Source organism: Pollicipes pollicipes, unplaced genomic scaffold, assembly GCF_011947565.3.
Source record: "Pollicipes pollicipes isolate AB1234 unplaced genomic scaffold, Ppol_2.1 Scaffold_5724;HRSCAF=6776_pilon_pilon_pilon, whole genome shotgun sequence".
Lineage (NCBI taxonomy): Eukaryota > Metazoa > Arthropoda > Thecostraca > Pollicipedomorpha > Pollicipedidae > Pollicipes > Pollicipes pollicipes.
Window position 1 is genome coordinate 55,680,481 of NW_023596746.1, and position 13,765 is coordinate 55,694,245.

Below are 13,765 nucleotides of genomic sequence, written 5' to 3' on the forward strand. Positions count from 1 at the left end.
AATTGTTTAGAGGGGTTCGAAGGCTTTATATATGCTTCACGTTATGAAGAAACTCCGTCCGCCACGAGATCAAGTGGTCAAAATTTACATGACATATGTTCGACCACTGCTTGAATACTCTGCGAATGTTTTTCATCCCAGGCTCACCGGCCAGCAAGCCCGACAAATTGAGCGAGCACAGAAGCGGGCTCTCAAAATCATTGCCGGGTATGCCAAGAGTTATCAACGGCTTCTACTGATTCTGGAAATGGAAACACTTGCACACGGGAGTGAGACGCTGTGCTTACGATTTGGACAGCAAACCCTGAGATCTCCAGGGCATAGAGACATGCTCCCACCAAAAAGAGAGGCAATCTCGGGGAGGACCACCCCATATGGTGAAACGCTGCAGGCATTTTGCAGCGGCGCAAGGCTGCGAAAATCAAACGTGCCATATGTCAAAACTCTCGTGATCATGACTATCATTGCATCTAGTTGAGGCGTAAACCCCCACCACACTCGCCACTGCATTCGTAAAGACGTTCATTGAATGTTAAAAGCAGGGGTGGTAAAACCTGCCATCTTGGTGGATAAGGTCGGCGACAAAAATGCATATATTCACAAGAAGCTTCGTGCCAACAATGTTTTTGAACAGCAGCACACTATGCAAAACATAACATGAGGTCTCGATACGTAGATGTTTTGCCTCCATGGTAACAAATTTTGTCACACGACACAAGCAAACGTTTCTGTAGAGATTCTTTACCGTACTCTATGGCACTCTGATATCTTTCCTAGGTTTCAATCAACCCGGCGACAAAAACATCCTATGGTTCTTAGTTGGTCGGCCGACTCGGTGACGACCGGCGGCAAATCAATGTATTTCCTATGGCCCGGCCGGTCAGCCGGTTCGCTGTTTTTAACAGCCGACTCTCAGCGTCCCAAACAAGACGGTATAAAGCACTGAAACGGATCTGGATATGGGGATTCATCTGTCCGCAAGGGCGTGTTTCAAGTGTTGCGACGTGACTGACATGAGGTGAGCTGTCACTTTCATAGCACTGCAACTTTGCAAGTAGGGTTCGCATTGCAGTGTCATGAATACCTGCCTAGGGTTTAATTTCTTGCCTTGTTTACTTCGTTGGCTGTGCCGTGATTCAGCATCCTGTCCTCAGCGACGAGAGGTATTGACAGTTCAGGTAAGTCAGTGGGATGACCCGATCAAGGTAGAAATTGTCCTGTGATTATCCAAAACGCCTTTTCAAGACACCGAAAGGGCTGTTGATTCTTTGAAACAGTCAAAAGCGGCCAGCCTTCTTCCCTTTCGAAGAATCGTGGATTTGATGTTGAAGTCTGATCGCACTGCTCATGAAGGGGAATAACAGGAGGTGATAATGGATATGAAATACCAATTTATGGCATTTTTGCGCTTGCCCTGATTGCGAATGGTTACCAGTCACATAGATCTTTAAATCAGGAGTGTTCCTACTTCTTATCTAGTTCAGGGCTCCCCCCAGGTTTGTGAGGAGGTGTGCTAATCTGGAAGGCATCCATATTTTTGAGGGGACATTGCATAACTTTTCACTGATCCCAAAGCTATCTTCATAAACTATGACCCTCCCTGCAATGGCTTTTAAGCAATTATCATCATTTCAACCTTTTACTAACAGGAACCTTGGTTGCTGGAAATCCACATGATACCAAATGATGTAGGCCATGGTAAAGCAATGGAAGTGAGAAGTGGAGTGGTGTAGGAAATGTAGGCAATGAGGAGGGGGGAGGTGGATGTATCATTGCCATCTCCCCTTTACCGAGAGTTTTACTTCAAATAGCCGGTGGTCTTATGGTACTGTGGTCCAACTGTCCTATGAGGTCAGTGAAAGGCTCGCATTTGGTTGTCTCTGAAGACAATGTTGGCTATTTCCTGATGATAGCACCCATAGATGATAGTTCCCGCATGCAAGCCGCATTCATAAGAATATCAAAACTCAATGGCGGGAATACGGCGATTTTTGGTGGATGGAGCCCTGCACTTTAAGGAACTCACAAAGAAGTCTTCTCCAGTTTTCTAGTATTTTTGCGGTGCAGATGTGTGGAAATTCGGCTACCGTGGAGTGTCCTGCTTCCGATCACTCCCATATGGTGTCTTAGATCTGGCCGTTGCTTTTGGTCTAATCGCACAAAGCGCTCAATAATGGTGTAGAAACTTGCAGAACTCGCATGGTCTATGACTGGCATCTGGCTCTTCTATATTCCTGGATCTTCATTTCATTTCGGCACCTGAACACCTAAAATCAGAGCATAAAACACAAGCATGCAATAACAAGGTTTGCATTGGACAGCATTCACTACCGTTTTTAACCTGGCAACAACAGACAATTCTTTAGTCGTGCAGAAGACATTAGCACGGCACACTGTCAATACCAATGAATGCAGCAAATCACAACACCGCATGCCAATCGTCCAATACCCGCGCCATTCATCAGTGTCTTGCTCCTCATCTCAGTGATTTATTTGTGATGCTGCTTCAAAGGCATTGTTACGTCCGCGCGGGCGAATGTCACTCGGGTTCGATCCGCTATCAACAAATACGATTGATGTTTTATGTTTCAAACCCCACACGCGCACGACTCAGAATCTTGACGGCAACTGTATTTCTGTGCAGCCACACAAAATAAACAAAATAACGAGCTACCAAATCCCTGCATCACTTTCCCTGTATGACGGGAAGTGATGCAAATACATTGCATCCCAACACCTCCCCAAGACGCTTGCGGAAGGCGATGACGCCAGACGTCTAACATAGGTCCAAGGTTAACACGTGGGTGTGACTTAACGCCCGACTGGAAAGATAACTCCAGGGTGAACGAGCTCATGCTGCGGCAAAACCAGAAACACACAAGGGCTGCCGGCTGATACGTGGAAGGGGCGAGGGGAGGGGGCGTTCACACATGCGTGTATGTCGAGTCTGACCACCTGATGGACAGACGCTGTGGTTGGCAGGGGATCCTCAGCTCCCGCTGGGGCGGGGGCGGGGGCTGCGGTGACGCCACAGGCGCCGGGTCCGTGATGGGCGTGATGTCAGACGCAACGCACGCCTGGTCGCCGGCCAGGCTGGGCGGCGAGTCGGCGGCGACGTCTGGAGACCCAGCCGTGCTCGACACCGGGTCTGGCCACCGGACAGACAGCTGCCGAGTGGGTCGAGGGAACGGAGCTGAGGTGGCGGCGACAATACAGGCGCCGGCGCGGTGTTGGCGGGTGTGTCAGCCGCGGGTCGTCGCAGGCCGCCGGCCAAGCTGGGCGGCGCGCTGTCATTGGCGACCTCTGGCTCGGCGGTGCTCGGCGCTGAGCGGTCCTCGTCTCCGGCGTCATCGGGGCAGGTCAGGTGCTCACTGGGCACGGCGCCGGCGGCGCCATTATTTGGTCCATCCACTCCGTGATTCTGACTGTCGCTGGTCGTCGCGCTGTCCTGACTGCCGGCGCTGGCGATCAGAGGTTGAAGCGGGCGGAGGAACCGACAATTCAGCCAGAAGATGCGGCCGCTCGGTAGCTGGACGAGGTAGTCACGCCACGATCCGACGCCGGTGCCGGTGCCGGTGCGGTCCCACAGATGAGAGGTCGGATCCTGGATGAGGACGCGCTGTCTGACCCGCAGCGGGCGGTGACGCCTCGCCGACTCGTCATACCGCTCTACGGAGCGCTCCAGAAGCTTTGCCGCCTTCGCATCGCAGTCGTACGCGGCCTCCTGCCAGCATTGAGCGAACGCGTGGTGGTGTACCGGCACCGCTGAGCGCAACGGGTGACCGTAAAAGATCTGCGCTGGAGATCGGCCGTGTTCAGATCTCCGCCGGCGGTGGTTTTCTGGACGAGCCGTTTGACGACCTTGACGGCCGCCTCTGCGTGCCCGTTGGACTGCGGGTAGCGAGGTGTTGACTGTTGATGGTCCACACCCCACCGGCGGAAGAACTCACGGGTGAGCCGGGCGCTGAACTGGGGCCCTCCGTCGGTCCTGATGTAGGCCGGTACGCCCGTGGCGACGAACATGCCGCGTAGGCTGCTCACCAGGTCTCTGGCTGACGCCTCTCCGGTTAACCGTGACACGAATGGCCAGCCAGAGAGGCGGTCAACGTAGACCAGGAAGGTCCGTCCGGCCCAGGCGAAGTAGTCCGCGGAGACGGCTTCGAAAGCACGCGAGGGTGCCTTCTCTGTCATCATGGGCTCTTTCTGCTGACTGTGCAGGTGCAGTTGACATTTGATGCAGGCGCCGATGAAGTTCGTGATGTTCTGGTCCACCCGGAGTCAGTACACCGCCTGCCGTGCCCGCCTCTTGGTCCGCTAGACGCCCTGGTGGCTGGCGTGAAGTTTCTGGAGAGTGGCGCGACGGAGGCCCTGCGGTATTACCAACCGCCGGCCGCACACCACCAGGCCGACATCCACCACCAGACAGTCTCGAAGGCCCCAGTAGGGGCCCAGCAGCGGCTCCAGCTGCGTCTGATGCTCTGGAAAACCGGTCAAGATGGCATCTTTCAAAGCGACCATCTCCGGGTCCTTCTCGGCGGCGGCGCGGAGTTCCGACAGCGTGACGTCCCGCAGCGGCCCGGCGCCACCGTCAGTGTCGGTGACGTCACTGACGAGCCTGGCGACCATGCTGGCGATCTGGTGACTGCCGTCTTGTTCCGCTTCCTCGTCGTCAGGCGTTTGGTCATGCACGGGCGACCGAGACAGCACGTCTGGGATGGCGTGCAGCTTTCCCTGCCGCCAGCTGGCGACGAAGTTGAACTGGCCGAGTCGCTCCCGGAGACGCTGCAGACGAGGTTTCTCGATGTCCACCATGCTTTTCGAGTTGAGAATGGGGATCAACGACCGATAATCCGTCATCACCTCGAACTGCTGCATACCGCTGATATATGTGCTGCATTTTCGGCACGCCCACGCCAGGGTCAGCAGCTCGTGTTCAATCACTGCTTAGCGTGACTCCGTCTCCGACAGGAACCGAGATCCGCACTGGATCAGGAGCCACCGGCCAGCCCTGTCCAGCTGACGGAGACAGAAGCCGAGACCGCCGGCGCGGGCTGCGTCAGTCTCCAGCACCGTCCGCCGCAGTGGATTGAAAAACTCCAGCACGGGAGGCGACAGCAGCGCCATCTTCGCGGCGGCGAACGCCTGATCGTGGGCCGGCGTCCATAGCCAGGCGTTCCGCGGCCGCTGCAGCTGACGGAGCGGTTCAGCGGCCGCGGCGACGTGAGAGGAAAAGGACCCCAGTTGGTCGACTATACCGAGGAATGATCTTAGGTCGGTGATGTGGCTGGGCTTCGGGAACGAGTTGATGGCTCGAATCTTCTTATCGTCAGCGGTATAGCCAGTCGAGCTGATGTTGTAGCCGTAGAATTCTACTTCCGCCTCCGCGAAGCAGCACTTTTCCGGGTTCAGGGTGATTCCATGCTCTTCACACCGCCGAAATATTTGGCGCACATGCATCACACGGGCTTCATACTCAGAGTCATAGGCGAGCACATCGTCCACCACTTTGCAGGTGTTCGGGATGTCTCCCAGGGCGGCATCGCCGCGCTGGTTGCACACATCGCCTGAGCTGACGATGTCCGTCGGGGCCCCCTTGTACCTGAACCTGCCCCACGGCGTGATGAAGCATGTCAGGTCTTGATCCTCCTCTCTGATTGGGATCTGGTGGTAGCCGGCCTTACTGTCCAGCTTGGTGAGGACGGTCGCGCAGGGCGTGACTGCTGCCACCGCGTCCTGCGGCGAGCGGACTGGGTGGGCCGGCCTCTTCACGAATCGATTCAGCTTCATAAAATCGGCCATGAGGCGGCAGCCTAACACTGCACCAGCTGGCGACCGCTTCGCCACTGGGACGATGGGGTGACACCACGGCGTGGGGTGCTCGACGGGCTCTATGATGTCCTTGCTGAGGAGGTCGTCCAAATGCTCTCTGACATCCTGTCTCCAGCAGAACGGAATGTTCCTCGCTGTCGAAAGCGCATGGGGGACGGCGTCATCTGTCAGCTCGATTCGCATCATCTCTCCCACCATCTTCCGCAGAGGTGATTGTGCTTCAAACTGTGCTTCAAACTGATGTTTCCACTGCTGTGCCGAGGGGGCGCCACCGGTGCTCTTCTGTGCCGGGTCGTCGCCGCCGGTTCTCTGCCCTGTCGGGGCGGCGCCGCCGGTCCCAACGAGGCGCTCCGGCTGTGTTATGGGCGGTTCCATCTCCGTGTCTGAGGGCGAACTGGCTTCTCGCTGCTTCGACGCAGCCTCTTGCGCGGCGCCGTGCGCCGCCGCCACTGACACCGTCGGCCCTGTCTCGGCAGTGGTAACGCTGAAGCTGGCCGCGCCGCTGTCCGGGACAGACGTGATCCCAGGGCGCCGGTACCCGGCGGCCGGCGGAGAGCGCGCCGCGGGCGGTGACACAGCGGTGACATGCTGATCCGGCGTCGGCCAGCGCGGCGGGCCGCTGCTGACCTGTCGAATCTGCGCCGGGAAGCTCGGGAGGAGTGTGCCGAGCTCCATGCAGTCGTGTCAGAACAGCAGAGGGCTGTGCAGACCGAGCTCCATGCAGTCGTGTCAGGACAGCAGAGGGCTGTGCAGACCGCGAATCACGGACACATCCACTGTGCTGACGACGTCACCCAGCTGCAGTGTGACGCCGCCGGTGCCGACGCACTCCATTTCCCGGTTGTCGGCGTTCAGCAGACGGGTGACTGGCGGCTGAAGGTCTTCACCACACAGGCCCATCTCTTCCGCGCTGCGAAGCGATAGGGCTGAAGTCTCAGCTCCTGTGACCGGTGTCCATTCCGTCTCCGACACGCCGCCGTCCGCGCGGCGCAGCTGCAGGCGAACGCGCGGGGTCCGACGGGCCATGTGTCCTCGTTGCAGCACGTCAGCTACGCGCTCCGTGCGTCGGATTGACGGCACGCGCTCCGAGCTCACTTGAGCGTGCGCCACCAGCGACATCCGCCGGCGACCGCCCGTCGACCTTGTACGACCACGCGTCGATGTCGACGGACCGCCCTCACGGCCGGCCCCGGTGGGACACACAGCGGTGAAGTGTCCCACTTGACCGCAGGAATGGCATCTCCGGGACGCCGCCGGGCACGTTGCACCGCCGGCATGGGGCTGCGCACCGCACTTCCGACATGTCGGCCCGGCCCGGCTGTCTGTGCCCGAGACGCTGGGGATGCGGCTGCCGGGGCTGACCGCTCGGCTGCGCGACCGGCGGTAGCTCAAGACCATTGAAACCGCCGCCGAGCCGCCTATCGCCGTGCTGCTGTTCGCTGCATTTTCCGACGCCCGGCATATGTCGACGGCCTTGCGCAACGTCAGGTCGGGCACCTCCAGCATGCGGCGGCGAGTCTCGTCGTTCGTGCCGACCACCAGCCGGTCGCGCAGACGATCGTCGTAGCAGGCTGGTCACAGATCACAAAACGCAGCGATCTCCCGGAGGGCGCACAAATATTCGTCCACCGCCTCTCCGCGCTCCTGCACTCGGGTATCGAAATCCTGGCGGTCCAACACAGGATTTCGTTGCCGCCGCAGATGCGCGAGCATTGCGGTGATAATCACATCAATGTCCTCCTCGGTCGTCGATATGGGCAGACTGAAACGCACGACTCTCAGCCAATTGTCGTCCAGTGATGTCAGCAGCGTGGCCCGCTGCTCGGCGGGCGGCAGCTCCGACAGGCGCCCGGAGACGCGGAACTCCTGGAACCGGTAGCGCCATACATCAAAGTCCCGCAGGGATGCAGAGGACGGCAGCCGCGGCGCAGAAACAGTCGATCGCCGGCGCGGCGGACCACCGCTGGCTGGCATTTGTGGCGCGTAGAGTCACCTGGCTCGCTGGCTGCGCGGTGGCTATCCCCGGTGACATGAGTCGCGTCATTAGCTCTGTCGTCTGCTGCTGTTGCTGCATGACCAGCTGTGTCAGCATATCAACTGTGGACGTCTTGTGTTCCTCCTCGGCGGCCTGCATGGGCTGTAAAACCGCTGACGGCGCCTGCGTCGCCGCTGCCGCCGCCGCCACGTGCGCTGCTGTCGGCTCGGCGCCCGGCGGATGCTGTGCCGCCGTAATGGGGCTATCCAGCGCACGGTCGTGTCCTGCCGACTGCGCCATGTTATGTCCGCGCGGGCGAGTGTCTCGGGTTCGACCCGCTATCAACAAATACGATTTATGCTTTATGTTTCAGGCCCCAGACGCGCACGACCCGAAATCTTGACGGCAACTGCATTTCTGTGCTGCCACACAAGATAAACAAAACAACGAGTTCCCAAATCCCTGCATCACTTTCCCTGTATGAAGGGAAGTGATGCAGATGCATTGCATCCCAACAGACATAACTCAATAGTTTGATTTGTTTGTTTGCTTGGAAGTCGACTGTGGTCACGAATGAGTCATGCATACAGAATGTTGAGTTTTGTTTTGTCTCTTGTGTAGATGATAGAATACCTGTGTTTTGTGTAAGCGTTTGGCGCGAGAAGAGAGTACTGTGCTCGGGCTGTACGTGAGTCCTTGGCGCCCCTTCCATGAGGTGCTCCGTGAGACGTCGGAACAAAAATGTTGTAGTTACACCACTGTAGGATACGGAGCCTTGCAGCGACATCTGGCAGCAGTCAACAGAAGGGTGGAAATGACCACGCGTCGGAAATCAGTTCTTTCCAACGCTTTATCAGTTGGTATGCGTGTAAAAGGTGTCCCCTTGCCGGATGTTTCACTAGTGCAATTTATAGAATGGTAGTCGGGACGGATTACGACGAACCGTGATGGGAAGGCGCAATGGTGTAATCTCTTGCTCGTAATGCTGCAACTGCTAATTCCGTTCAAGGAATCATGTTGTCAGCCAACTGAACTACATTGGTAAAACGCTCTGGTCAGCAGCTGAAGGCCATTCCGTTTCATCCTGTGGTCCACAGCGGTTTTTATTCTGGTGATAGCCCCCCGCCAGACCGTACGGAGACGCTCTGAAGGATGCATCACAACCGGTCCTCTCCTCGATGCGGCTGGCCCTCTGACTGAGACATCCAGCAGCGGATCGGCGCAGGGGCCCTATATATATATATATATATATATATATATATATATATATATATACATATATCTTAACCAACTTATGCGAATCAGATTGTTATTTACATGTGTTTTGTTAAAGATCGCAAGCAAGGCGTGCCACACACGCAACTCACATTCCTACTGTGACAGTCCCAGCTAACGACCTATGTGCAGCAATATCTGCCCATGTTGAAGCAGTGGCAAGCGAACTGGGGTGCACGTGCTGCCAATAAACTGAAAGAGATTTAGCCCCGGTTGGGGTCATGGGCGTCCAGTTGTCATAAGGTGAGGCGGGATGAAGTGACGCTATGTCGCCTGAGAATAGGTCATAGATACGCAACTCACCGATACCTGTTACGTGGGGAAGACCAACCGCGATGTCCTCGCTGTGGGGATCGTTACACTGTACTATATGTCCTGATAGGTTGCGCCCACCTCGCAACGGAACGCGTGCGCCATTTTGGATCGGAGTCCGTGTGCAAAACGCTCCATGCTATGTTGGGAGACGACTCGAGTTTAGTAACTGACGGTCACATTTTTTGTTATCTTGAGCATGTACAATTCCATGCCATATATCGGACGTAGCCTAATCTCCTCGCTTTTTTCACGCATCTGTTAGACAAAAAGTAGGTTATGGGTGCCATTTGACCAACGTAGTCAGTGCACCTCAAAGCCCAAATCATCATCATCATTTTAAAGACCACAGCGTTCTTAGCATTGATGACCTTTTTGGATGTTTTCTGCATGAATCTGATAACAGCTTTCGCTTCTCCTAGCTAGCTTTGAAAATGACACCACAGCTCATGATACAAAGAAGATATAGATTGCCATTTTGCATGGCCCGACATTATTTATATTTCTCAACGTTCCATCCTTCGTTAGACATTCCCTGGAATGACTCTTTAAGACAAAGTGGATATCGTAGTACGTTTGTAAACTTGAAATTATATCGTGCCCATTCTGACATGGATCTTACTACACCTGCACACATCAGTTTTTGTCATACCGGTTATACGCAAACATGCTACATACATATCACAGCGCGGACATAATACATTACACATTGCAGATGCTCATCATTGACAGGCAACAGCGTTCATCCGCGACACGCAGAACACTCAGTGTTCCGGTGCTCTCCGCTCTTGCCAACACAGAACCCACTGATAAGCACACTAGCCCACTCCAGCAAAGTGCCTCTTATTGTTTTAGGGGCCCCGACTACTACAAGCCACGGGTCCGGCCTTGTCCCTGCTTGGGACTGTTCGGTTCTGGTAGTGTCTAATCGACGTAGGGACCCTCATCGACTCCGAAGGCTCGCGATCGGCGCATAGCGCCCTCTGATAGGCATTGAGGGCCCGGGTCGCAGGGCCGGGATCCCTAATACGATCTCCGCCGAGACCTTCGGGCCCTTCAGAGCCATGAATCGGGTCTTTGATCGTCTTTCCCCGGAACCCTAGGACGGGGGAGGGCGGGGTATGTGCCCCTACACATGTCCTGTGTACGACACTGGAGGTACCTGAGTGGTGAATGCGACCACTGAGCGACCAGGGTATCCGAGTAGTTTCCCGGTTCCCTTAGTTTCCATAGTCTGAAGGGTAACAGGGGTGTTGTTGTTGTTGTTGCAAGTAGTTGTACGGGTACTTAAACACCAGTGTACCCCTGACGGCCAGAAAATCCCGACTGGGCGGCCAGAAGGGACCTACGAGTTTATCAGATGGGGCCTCTTGGGATGCTAGTCGCTGCTTCGGTATTGTCTGGACTCTTATATGGCAATTTTGTTTGCTCTTCTCATTCAGTATGGCCATTTTTGGACTCCATGGTTCCAAAAAGAGCTCCTCCCAGGAGGTTCCTGGACCCCTCGCTCTTCTCCCCTCCCCCTTCAACAGCTAGATTCCAATAGAGGCAAGACTTGAGACCCCATGCATTTCCCAATTGGGGCAGAAGGGCCTTTCCTTTCCCTTTCTGATTGCCTATTGGTACACATGATAGATTGGTCCGTTCCCTGACGGCGAAAGCCCTCTGACCGGGATGGCTGAACCCGGATCGACGCAGGGTCACTCACCGACCCAAAAAGGTCCCAGGCGTAGCGGGTTTAATAAATGGCACAGGGATCCCAGTTCGACGCATTTGAACCCTAGAATAAAATGGACGAAGGGACCTTGTCCGGTGTTGGCCCTTGACTGACACGAGGCCCTTCCATTAAGGCGTCCGTCAAGAAGGAGGAGGAGGGATGTCTGGATTTCTGGTCCGCCGGGATATGTACCGCGGCGAACCGAGTGAAACCGAGTCAGGGGCCTCGGGCTGTGGCGCGAAGATGGCGGCGTGCCCGACTGAGCTGGCAGTGATTCGACCGCGGATGGGCTACCCTACCGACAGGCTTCGTGCGCGTGTGGCGGGGCTCCGGTCTCGGGCGAGAGACGACGTCCGCATGGCTGCATTCTTCATATGGCGGCCGAGCTACCTCCTCCGCCCGTCCACCGCGGGCGTTAACCGTCGAGCTGGGCAGCCTCATCATTCGGTGATTGGGAGAAAGCGTTGTCTGCGAATTTAACGGGCGGTGTTTTGTTTGTCGGACGGGCTGTAATACCGATTGGGGCTTTACGTCTCACCGGCTGCCAAGGCTATTTCGAGGCGGAACGCCTCTATTACGTATTTTATCAGGCATAAGGTACGTGGGCTGCGGTAATGGTGCAGCCAGGACCCCATCCCTGGATAGATAGGTCCAGAGATGAGCACTCTAACCACTAACCACCATGCCACCATCGCCCCTCTGCGGCGCGAACTGCACTCGGCTCGATAAACTCCGCACTGGTGCTGCTGGACCCACAAATTCTACACTAAAGAGGTTCTGAAGCATAAAAAGAAGAAAGCGTGTCAAGGTTGATGAAGTGGATGGCGAATGCAAACTCACGATTCTCCCAATTCATCAAGCTTATGTATCGCAAACCACCTCAGTGACAAGCACTCGGAGCCGCTATGCAGGTGGTGAGTCAACAGCGCATTTAAGCTCGGCACGTGCTTAGTGTTTCGCATGACGTTTGACAGGCGGTCAAATGCATTCACAGTCAACGTTTGCTCTTCTACTTCCTATTAACTTGCAACTAGGAGTAACAGTAGGAGTTGCAACCCTATCCAGTCGCAGAGGCTTCTTCCCCCGTCGTAACTTGGGCTGCAGTCTGCAGATTTGTGAAAAAATGAGCCAAATTAGCAGAGAATATGCAATTTGTTGGCATGTTATTACGGTTTATTATCACATATTGGCATACTCTTCGTTGTTTTTTCATCGCTGACCCAACCAACTTTTTTGAGGGGAAACTACGTCCCCGATTTAAAAGTAGCCCATTGAAGAAACGAATCGTTTGTAGGCCGTGCCATTGCACGTGTTTAACCAGCGGTGTAGTATCCGGATTCAACTGATGAGACAGCTCCCTTTTCTTTGAGAGTAAAGACATATCAACTTCGGAATAAGTCCTATTCGCAGGAGCGTGCGAAAGAATTTGCGTTTGGGGGAAGGAGGGGAAACAGCTAAATAGGATCACTAACAATATAGGTTAGCGTGCCAGAAGCTGGAGATCTACACGCGGGCCTAACTAGAGCAGTCATCAAATCAGTCAGCCTAACACATCAGTCATCAATGCCTTCTAAAGTGAGTTGCAAAACATCACCAACACATACGGTAAATAACAAAACCAAATTCCGCGGATAATTTTATCCATAGCCCGCAGTACCAAACAGCAGGCACCCCGACAAGTGCTTTCCACGATTACTGTGCAGCAACTGCCGAGCACCCAGCTATTTCCAATGTCACGGGCCAGAGATAACAGTTTTGAATTCTTTAATGCGCCTCCTGCCAAGGGCGTGCTCACGCGTCAAAGTCTGCGTGCTCAAACAAAACGTTGTCCATACCCATACACAGTGATTCAACTGGGCGGTACTGTACAGTATGACGTCACTCGTCGGCTGAGACGGGCGCCATCGACTACGGTAGCCCTCTGTCGGGCAATGCCCGAACCATTGGGTAAAGGGTTGCGAGGAAGTTGTACAGATCGCATCCTTTGGATCTCACGTATGCTGGACTTTATGGACGCTGAACGTTTTGATCTCTGGTTGCTGCAGTTCGGGACGCTGCGCGCCTGGACTTCCTGATTCTATTGTGTCCAGGGACATTGGACGGTTACTGGATGTTGTGAACGCTAAATGCTGCGATTCTGGGCGTTTTGACCGATGGACGTTATGAGCACTGGACGTTTATACCCATCCGAATATCCACTAATGCCCCTAGCACCAGTGGATATTCGGATGTTGTTTGTGCTGTTGTTGTTGTCGGATGTCGGATGTTGTTATGATATTGTTTAAGAGAAATGCGGGAATAAGCCATCGTAAAATGAAACGGACCCGCTGTTGTCTTGATAGTCATATAATACCTACTTAATTTAAATTCACTTGCATCTAAATGCACGATTAATTGTATCTTCTGATCGTTTTAAGCTTCTCTTTTATTCAAAAGAAGCTAAACATACAAAAGTGGGCTAAATCCAGAGGAATATTCAGGCGGAACATGGCGTTTTGACGAAAAGAAAAATCCGAAAAGGTGGGCTAAGTGCAGTGTTTTTTTTTGTGAGGGACGGGGAAGGGGAATTTCAGGGGTAACGAACTGAAACCAGGCATTTCCTATGACAAAGTCCTGGATCTTCCCCTGATCGAAAAATCTTGGGGCCAAGCTCATGA